A 9173-nucleotide genomic window follows, 5' to 3' on the forward strand; every position below is an offset into this window, starting at 1 on the left:
TCACGTGATTTTATGCTGCACTCTAGGGGTCGCTACTCTATAATCCATACAGAGAACCGCCAATTGTGAGAGGGTTGGGGTGCTAATAAAGTGGTCAGGGGCTCTAATAAAGGTTCTATTCAGTGTATTGATAATATTTTAAAATAAATAACCTCCATTGATCGACCATTTTTCTAAGCTGGGTTATTCTAGATGCATGGTAGTAACAGCCACCAGCAGATAATGAACCACAGGGGGTGTTTTTTCAGTCTTCTTTTATTATTTCACCCTCATTATATATTGAGTCTGGTATTTGGGCCGCAGCCATAGTGAACAGTGGAACAATATGCTCACCCAAGCCGTTATTTCTGGAGACTACTGTAAATACCACTGAATGGTGAATCACATCTCTACATCTCCGGCTCCGGTTTTAGCCTTAGATGCTGATAACAATTTATACATTTAGAGTTTGTTCTCATTCTTTGAGCGCGTTCAGTCAGTGTGTCACCGTGTAATTAATGGCAGAGATCTTTCCGCTTGCCGGGATTTACTACAGGCTTTTTCTCACTTTTTGATGTTTCCAGCAAGTAGTCTTGGCTTCACTCTTCCTAAGTGATATCACAGCTGCATCTACACCTGTCATGATGTGAAGTGCGACGGATTGCTGAGGGGGCAGAATAGGGAGCCTCACGGATAATACGGTGCAAGAAGAGGCAAGGGAAGTCTCTGTAACTATTTACTCAATATAACCAAATGGCCAACACTAAAATGGAATCACACGGCCACTTATGGAGGTCTTCACACTTCCAACAACTATAATTAAAAATTACAGAATATTATCTACGCTAGCAGAAGACAGATAATACTTGCATTAATCCCTCCAATGGCAGGTTTATTATCAGCCTATCATGCCTCACATGCCTCAACAATGCAATTTAATCTCACAAGTATTTTAAAGTACTGTACTACTTTTACGGTTGGTATTATGGCAGGGAAATCTCCGGGGCTTGCTGCGCTGAGTATGCAGTAAAAACCCTGGAAGATTTCAGATGACAGCTCAGTGCTCTGCACATTTCAGCACTAGAGCTGTCCACGGAAATCTTCCGGGGTCTAACTGCATGGTCGAGAGATTTTCTGGGCGTGCCACTAAGGGGTTAAAGTAAAAGGTGAACGCATAAGTTATCATGGAGACAATTTAGCTCCTTTGTCCTATGACAATTCTTCCCAGTCATTTGGTGCGCAATCAGAGGCCTGTCTCTCCCTAATGGCCTCAGACATTTTATTCGAAGCACCGGTTGGTCACAGTCCCGACTGATTTGCCTCCTCAACTGTTGCAGACCCGCTTCTCGGACACAGTCTTTTTTCTGACTCACTTTTTAGCACTACTCTTCCAAGGGGAATGTGCAAGTACTGTATCAAGAGTATATGCCCGACGACGGCACCGGCATCAGCCAACCATACTGGATTTACTGCTTTAGTAATGTGGATGCGGTTATGAGAAACCTAAAATACAGTTGTGCAGCCATTTATGACCACTCTTTGAGTACAATAACTCAGCCAGTTGTGAATCCCCCTAACAGTTGCCTTGTCAATCCCATATTTGGACAGTTTTTCAATAAGTATGGTATGAGATACTTTGTCAAATGCTTTACTAAGGTCAAGATATACTATATCCACCGCATTTCCCTGATTAGTGATTCTGTCATAGAAGGAAATTAGATTCATCTGGCAGGACTTGTTTGTTACAAACCCATGCTGGCTCTGGTTAATTACTCCATCTTCATCCAAGTACTTGCAATGTATGCTGTTTAATAATTTGTTCAAAGATCTTTCCTGGTATAGAAGTCAGGCTCACAGGCCTGTAGTTTCCTGGATCCGCCTTCTTCCCTTTTTTCATTTGCCCTTTTCCAATCTTCTGGGATTTCTCCTGTACTTCAAGATGGACGTCTCTATACAGCGCTGAAGAAAGAACACATGACCGGCAATGAAGTCGGTCACATGTTCTTTCTCCCGGTGCTACAGAGAGACGTCCGTCTTGAGGTACGGCCTTCTTCCTCCTGTAGTGTCACTGAGCCCTGAGAGAAAACAGATACAAAATAGGGATTTAAAGTTCGGCCTTCTCAACATGATTCTTAACCAATTCACCATTTTCATCTTGTAAGCATCCAATAGCATCTTTGACTTTTCTTTTGCTTTTGACCCCCAAAATCCTTTTTTTTTGCTTTTGGCCTCTGTTGCCTCAATTCATTATTAGCTTTAGCTTTTCTGACACTTGCCCTACAGTTTCTGCAGACCTTATTATATTCTTCATTAGATATTCCCCCCTCTTTCCATTTGATAAACATATTTTTCTTCCTTTTTAACATGTGTACAAGTTCTGTTTACATCCATCCTGGTCTCTGTAAATGCTTCCCATTCCTCCTTCTTTTAGGGATTGGTAACGATTGTGCTTTGAGAATCTCATTTCACAATATTACCCAACCTTCTTGGACATTTCTGTCCTTAAGAACATCCGGCCATTGGATTCTTCTTATCCTCTTTCTAAGTTCAGTAAAATCTGCCTTTCTGAAATCCAACCTTGAGGTTTGAGTTTTCTCAGGTCTTCCTCCCCTTTTTACCCAAAATTCAAGGATATCATGATCACTGCCTCTTAAGGTCCCAGCCACCCTTACTTCCTCAACCATTTCCTCCCTGTTGGTAAGAATTAGGTCCAAGATAGCAGATCCCCTTGTTTTCTCTTCTGCCTTTTGGAAGATAAAGTTGTCAGCAAGAGCGGATAAGAATTTGTTGGATCCATTACTTTTACCTGAGAGATTCCCAACAAATGTCTGGATCGGTAAAATCTCCCATGATCACAATGTTGGGCTTCTTTGAGAGCTTTACCATCTGATGTAGAAATAGTTCCTCCATATCTTCTGCTTGTCCAGGAGGCCTATAGTAAATGCCTACAATGGTGTCCTTTCCGTTGTTCTCTCCTTGTATTCTTACCCAAACAGTTTCTACAGAACTCCCAGCTCTGAAGCTTGAATCTCCGTGGAGATGAATGTTTTCCTAACACACAACGTAATACCTCCTCCCCTTTTTTACTCACAATTCCTTGTCCATCCTCAGGAGACTTAGTTTCAGGCTGTTCAGACCTTCTTTTTTGTGGGGTATGGCTCTGTCACATGCTGAGGTGTTAGGATCATGGCTGGAGTTCGATGAGCGACAGGGGTGTGTTGAGTCTTCTATTTCTTCTCTTGTGGACGAATGTTTCTGCGATTGCTGTGGAGAAGAGACTCTTAAATCGAGCTCTGCTGCTGAATATCTTAAAGGTTCCATCTGCGTTGAACACCTTTAGCTGTGCTGGGTATTGGAGTTGAAATCTGGTGCTCTTTTTGTATAGGGCTGTGCAGACAGTACTGAACGCTCGTCTTCTTTTGGCGACTTCTGCTGAGAAATCCTTAAATATTAACAGTTCCTGAGGCTTGTTTATGGCCCGGCAAGCTTGTAGCAGCGAGATTTTGTCATTGTAGCCGAGGAGTTTGAATATGACCTGGCATGGGCGTTGCGCCAGGCTGTTTTCCCCTAGAGGATCTTCTGGATTCTGGTTGCTCAGGTCCAATTCTGTGAGCTCTTTCCACTCTGCAGCAGTAGCCTAGGCCCAGCGCCTCCGGCAATTCTTTTCTGCAGATTCGCAGCAGCTCTCCTTGTTTCACTGTTTAGGGTAGGCCCACTATTCTTAAGTTGTTGTGCTTGGACCTGTTTTCTAGATCTTCTACTTTGTCCATCAGGCGCTGCATAGACTGTGTACTTTCTTGTAGTTGAGTTTCATTGATGTCATTGAATGGCTATGATTGGTTAATCCAGCTCTGGCTCTTATTGGCTGACATGGCACTCAATTAACCAATCAGAGCATTAGTTTCCTGGAGGTGGGGTATTCAAGCACGGCTTCCAGGAAGAGCTGCTCTGTTGGCTTGAAGGTGGACACAGCAGCCTTCAGCAGCGAAGGAAACCAGCACGAGGACCGGAACGCCGGCAGTAGGTGAGTTTTATTAAACACCCCCCAAAATTAAGACACTGTGCCTCTTTTGAGGCAAAAATTTATATGACAGTGTCTTATTTTCAAGAGAACGCGGTAGCTCCATATATAATGGTGCCAGTGACTTCTGCCATGCTTGTTCTATCATCTTCTGGATGTTGGGACCTTCGCCTTGTGCCACTTCCGCTGCTATCTGTTTGTATTTGAGATAGATCTCCGCTTGTATCTCTGGCTGCACTGGGCTTGCGGAGTTCTCCCTTTCATTTGCCTGCCGGGTGGCTTTGGGGTGTGAGGTGTGGGTGTAATCTCTCTTTGGGCTTCATCGCTGGGTCGAGCCTGGAACTTCCCGTTGCTCTCTGTCCACTCCTCAAGAGGTAACGTTCCATTCACTACTTCCTCTGCTGTCTGACTAGATCCTCCGACACGGCAATATGAGCTGCCTCTTCGTCTCTGTTCTGTCTTGTTCACTGACCCCAAGGTATCAGGAGCTTTCTTCCGTCTGGTCTCACATGTCAGAACCAGAACAGCACACGGGTTACTGCTTAACTCGTTGTGTCGGAGCTCCTCATCCATGAAAGCCAACTTAGTTGCTAGAATCAGGGAAATGATATCTCCGATAACAATTGAATATAAAAATTAGGTTGCACGTCGTTTTCTCTTTAACCACTAGGTGGCAGTAGTGTCTGTAAACTATGTGCTATTGACCTGCGCGTAGCTTTCTGTTTGACCACTAGGTGGCAGCAGTGTCTCTAGTAAATGTGAAAAAATATGGAACACTTCACGAATTTGCGTGTCATCCTTGCGCAGGGGCCATGCTAATCTTCTCTGTATCATTCCAATTTTAGTATATGTGCTGCCAAAACGGTTACAAATTTCTAACATTCTGTTCTCACTTTGTCATTATGGGGTACCGAGTGTAGCATGAAGGGGAAAAGAGCGGAATTTTTTTTTAATTTGCACAAGGCCACAACATAATAGAATGTAAAAAAAAAAACTGAGAGAGCCTGAAGACTTTCCGGGTGCATGGTGTATATGCGTATATATATATATATATATATATATAAAAACGTTTTTTTTAGAAGTTCCTCATCAGTTGTAGAAATAATGTAACTTGGCGAAGTTCTTGCAGCCCTTCCATGGCAGTCTGATATCTACGGCTTGCTGACTCACTGTCATCTCAGACCCGCGTCTGGCACAGCGGGGAGTGAAGAAATCAATAAGCCAGAAGAGGCAGCGGTGTCAGAAAATGCTATAAAATGCAATGACAAGACTTAAAGACCAGAAGATAATTGAGCTGCTGTAAGGTTCTAAAAGTTTGATGAGCTCATAATCTCCATTGATTTCGGGGCTGATATATGTATGATTGTGGTTGGGATTTGTAGGCCTTTTACTTTTTTTACTTAGCAACCAGAATTAAAGGGACAGGTGACGTTCACCCCAATACACTCCTCTAACCCCATCTAATTATACATTAAAGGGGTTCTCTGGAGAAAAATTATTAATGACCTATCCTCAGGATAGGTCATCAGTAGTTAAACGCTGGGGACCCACCGATCAGGATCCCCAGCAATGCACTGATCGCCCAACTCGCTGTCAGTTTAGTGGGCAGGACATGCGTCTTGGGGACAAGGAGGAAGGGGCTTGGCTGGCTTCACTTACGCTGAAATTAATGAAAACTGTACGGCTTGTTAAAAAATAAAATATTGACTCATAAGGTAGTAGTGACCTTCCAGTAGGTGGCGCTGTGCAGGATTATGCCAGCACTCATTTGCATAACTTTTTCCCAGGTAGCACAGCATGACCTATAAGGCACCCTATAGGCTCATGCTGCTCTCCATAAGGTAAAACATTGCTTCTCCATCTCTGTTTGATTTTTGTAGACTGTTAAAAGGGGGAGGTTCCTAATTGAGGCAGATTTATCAATCTATTAATGCTGGTTGTGGGTCACTGCTACTTACACACTGAACAGTATCAGAAATACTAGTTGGCCAACATATAATGTACCAGAAATAGTGATCAGGCAAGACCCAAAACATGCTAAATTGTCATGTAAAGGTCACAAATAAAGCAGAATAATGTCAGCACATCATCATACGCCACCATATTCACTATACGCCAATAATAAAAAAATAAATAGCTTTATATCAAAAATATCACATATTTAAAAGAAATGACCTTAAACAGCATGTAAAGACACCATATGAGGCCACAGGGGACGTAAATCACAAAATATATCAAATCAATGCACATAAAACAAGTACCATCCACTCCTCTCCATTGGTGATGCTTTATATACCCTACTAGTAGATAGTCCGTCCCAGAACATAATAGAAGATGCATCACTAAAAGGGCAAAGTCATTGACCGAGGACAACCACTGTGATCCATATATAAAAATACCCATGTCCATCAGAAGAGGTCTAGGGGCGCATGACGAGAACATTGTTCCTCCTCTTTACAAGTCACTGATCAGACCACACATGGAATATTGTGGACAGTTTGGGGCACAGAGCTTGAGCGGGAGCAAAGGGAACAACTAAAGTAATAAATGGAATGGGCGGACTACAATACCCAGAGAGGTTATCAAAATGGGGTTATTCAGTTTTAAAAAAAAGATGGCTGAGGGGTGCTCTAATAACTATGTATAGATATATCAGGGGTCAGTGCAGAGATCTTTCCCATCATCTATTATACCCAGGACTGTAACAAGGGGGCGCTCTAATAACTATGTATAGATATATCAGGGGTCAGTGCAGAGATCTCTCCCATCATCTATTATACCGAGGATTGTAACAAGGGGGCGCTCTATTTACTATGTATACATATATCAGGGGTCAGTACAGAGATCTTTTCCATCATCTATTATACCCAAGACTGTAACGAGGGAGTGCTCTAATAACTATGTATAGATATATCAGGGGTCAGTACAGAGATCTCTCCCATCATCTGTTTATACACACGGCCCGGAACAAGGAGGTGCTCTAATAACTATGTATAGATATATCAGGTGACAATACAGAGATCTTTCCCATCATCTATTATACCCAGGACTGTAACAAGGGAGCGCTCTAATAACCATGTATCAATATATCAGTGGTCAGTACAGAGATCTCTCCCATCATCTATTTATACCCAGGAGTGTAACAAATGGGCGCTCTAATAACTATGTATGGATATATCAGGGGTCAGTACAGAGATCTCTCCCATCATCTATTATACCCAGGATTGTAACAAGGGGGCGCTCTAATAACTATGAATAAATATATCAGGGGTCAGTACAGAGATCTCTCCCATCATTTATTATACCCAGCACTTTAACAAGGGGGCGCGCTAATAACTATGTATAATATATCAGGGGCCAGTACAGAGATCTCTCCCATCATCTATTATACCCAGGACTGTAACAAGGGGGCGCTCTAATAACTATGTATAGATATATCAGAGGTCAGTACAGAGATCTCTACCATCATCTATTATACCCAAAACTGTAACAAGGAGACGCTCTAATAACTATGTATAATATATCAGAGGTCAGTACAGAGATCTCTCCCATCATCTATTATACCCAGGACTGTAACAAGGGGGCGCTCTAATAACTATGTATAGATATATCAGAGGTCAGTACAGAGATCTCTACCATCATCTATTATACCCAAAACTGTAACAAGGAGATGCTCTAATAACTATGTATAATATATCAGGGGTCAGTACAGAGATCTCTCCCATCACCCTTTATACCCAGGACTGTAACAAGGGGGTGCTCTAATAACTATGTATAGATATATCAGGGGTCAGTACAGAGATCTCTCCCATCATTAATTTATAACCATGACTGTGACTGTAACAAGGGGGCGCCCTTTACATTTAGAGGAAAGAAGGTTTCTTTTTTAAGTTAGCTCAGTGTTCCCTCACCATCTCTTTGCTTATAGATAGCCTGCATTCTATTATTCCCCAATAGCACAGGGAAGATCAGTTGATGTTACATGTACTTTCTGAGAGAAAACAGATACAAAATAGGAATTTAAAAGTTCGGACTTCTCAACATCATTCTGAGCCAATTCACCCTTTTCATCTTGTAAGCATCCATAAGCGCTGTGTTTTTGCGGAACGAATGTTACTTTTTTCTGCACACAGCAGCATATTTTACTGTACTTTTTCCACACGCAAGGCATTTGTGTGCGCCAAAAAACCCCAAAACACCGATTCTCCAAACCATTGAAATGGCTGAATAGTCTAATGAGTTCAAGATGTGTTCTTTCTCCTACCCAATTACACAGTGTTTTATGCATCTCCAAGTGGATTGCATGCAAATTTGTGCATCCCCATTGACTTCTATGCAAATGCACAGGAAAATAAAGTATGCTGCGGTTTTTTTTGCGCAACTAAAGTTTGCAAGAAAATATATGCAAGTGAATGAACCCAATGAAATGAATGAGTTCTATGTACTGCGTATTGTGCGCACACAATATTCTTTCCATCGGTCCTACAAATAGGTGATACAAGTGTATCTTGGTAATACACCTTTAAGAGTCAGTTTATCAGAACTAGAAGAGGTGCACGAAGCGTAAGGATTTGCTGCAAAACTGTCTTTGTTTTTCCTAAACTCCCCTCCCCCGCACACTCCTCTTGTCTCTTCAATATACAAGTACCATTATAAAATCCTAATTTACTACCCATCAGCCCATTCAAACGTCGTTAATATGCAGGTAAACCGACCTCCTCGTTACACTTTACCCTCCATTTATTCAAGTAGCAGCAATCAAAATGTTCATCACGACACGAGGTTACACAATAGTTTACCTGAATTAATCTCTGCCTATTAAGTAATCACTAAATCAGTGTAACTGCAACAAAGGGGTAGAATTACGTGTAACGTATGGAAGTGCGAGCGTTGCTATGGTAACCTGGACATGCTTCATAATAAAGTATATGCTAAATCCCGGCAATAAAACGGAATAAGTAATTTTCTAATCTCTTTCGCCACATTGATGAGTTCATAAAGTATCCGAAAGATGTAATGGAACAGATCTCTGCAAAGAGACTCATGCGACATAATTGGATATAAATCATACCGTTCTGATGGCGACACACTTACATTCTGGGACGGGATCATAAATAATTTCCTTTTGGAACTCAAATAACATTAGGAATTGATTAAAATGTAAAGTCTTTAC

The 9173-nt window shown here is 41.8% G+C and overlaps 1 non-coding gene across 1 annotated transcript; it reads right to left on the bottom strand.

Moving 5' to 3' along the window:
- Positions 1 to 4762: 4762 nt before the first annotated feature.
- Positions 4763 to 4869, bottom strand: LOC136626815 (U6 spliceosomal RNA). The gene has a single exon (XR_010792669.1). It is a non-coding gene; the product is annotated as a U6 spliceosomal RNA (small nuclear RNA).
- Positions 4870 to 9173: the final 4304 nt, after the last annotated feature.

Source organism: Eleutherodactylus coqui, chromosome 4 (genome assembly GCF_035609145.1).
Source record: "Eleutherodactylus coqui strain aEleCoq1 chromosome 4, aEleCoq1.hap1, whole genome shotgun sequence".
Lineage (NCBI taxonomy): Eukaryota > Metazoa > Chordata > Amphibia > Anura > Eleutherodactylidae > Eleutherodactylus > Eleutherodactylus coqui.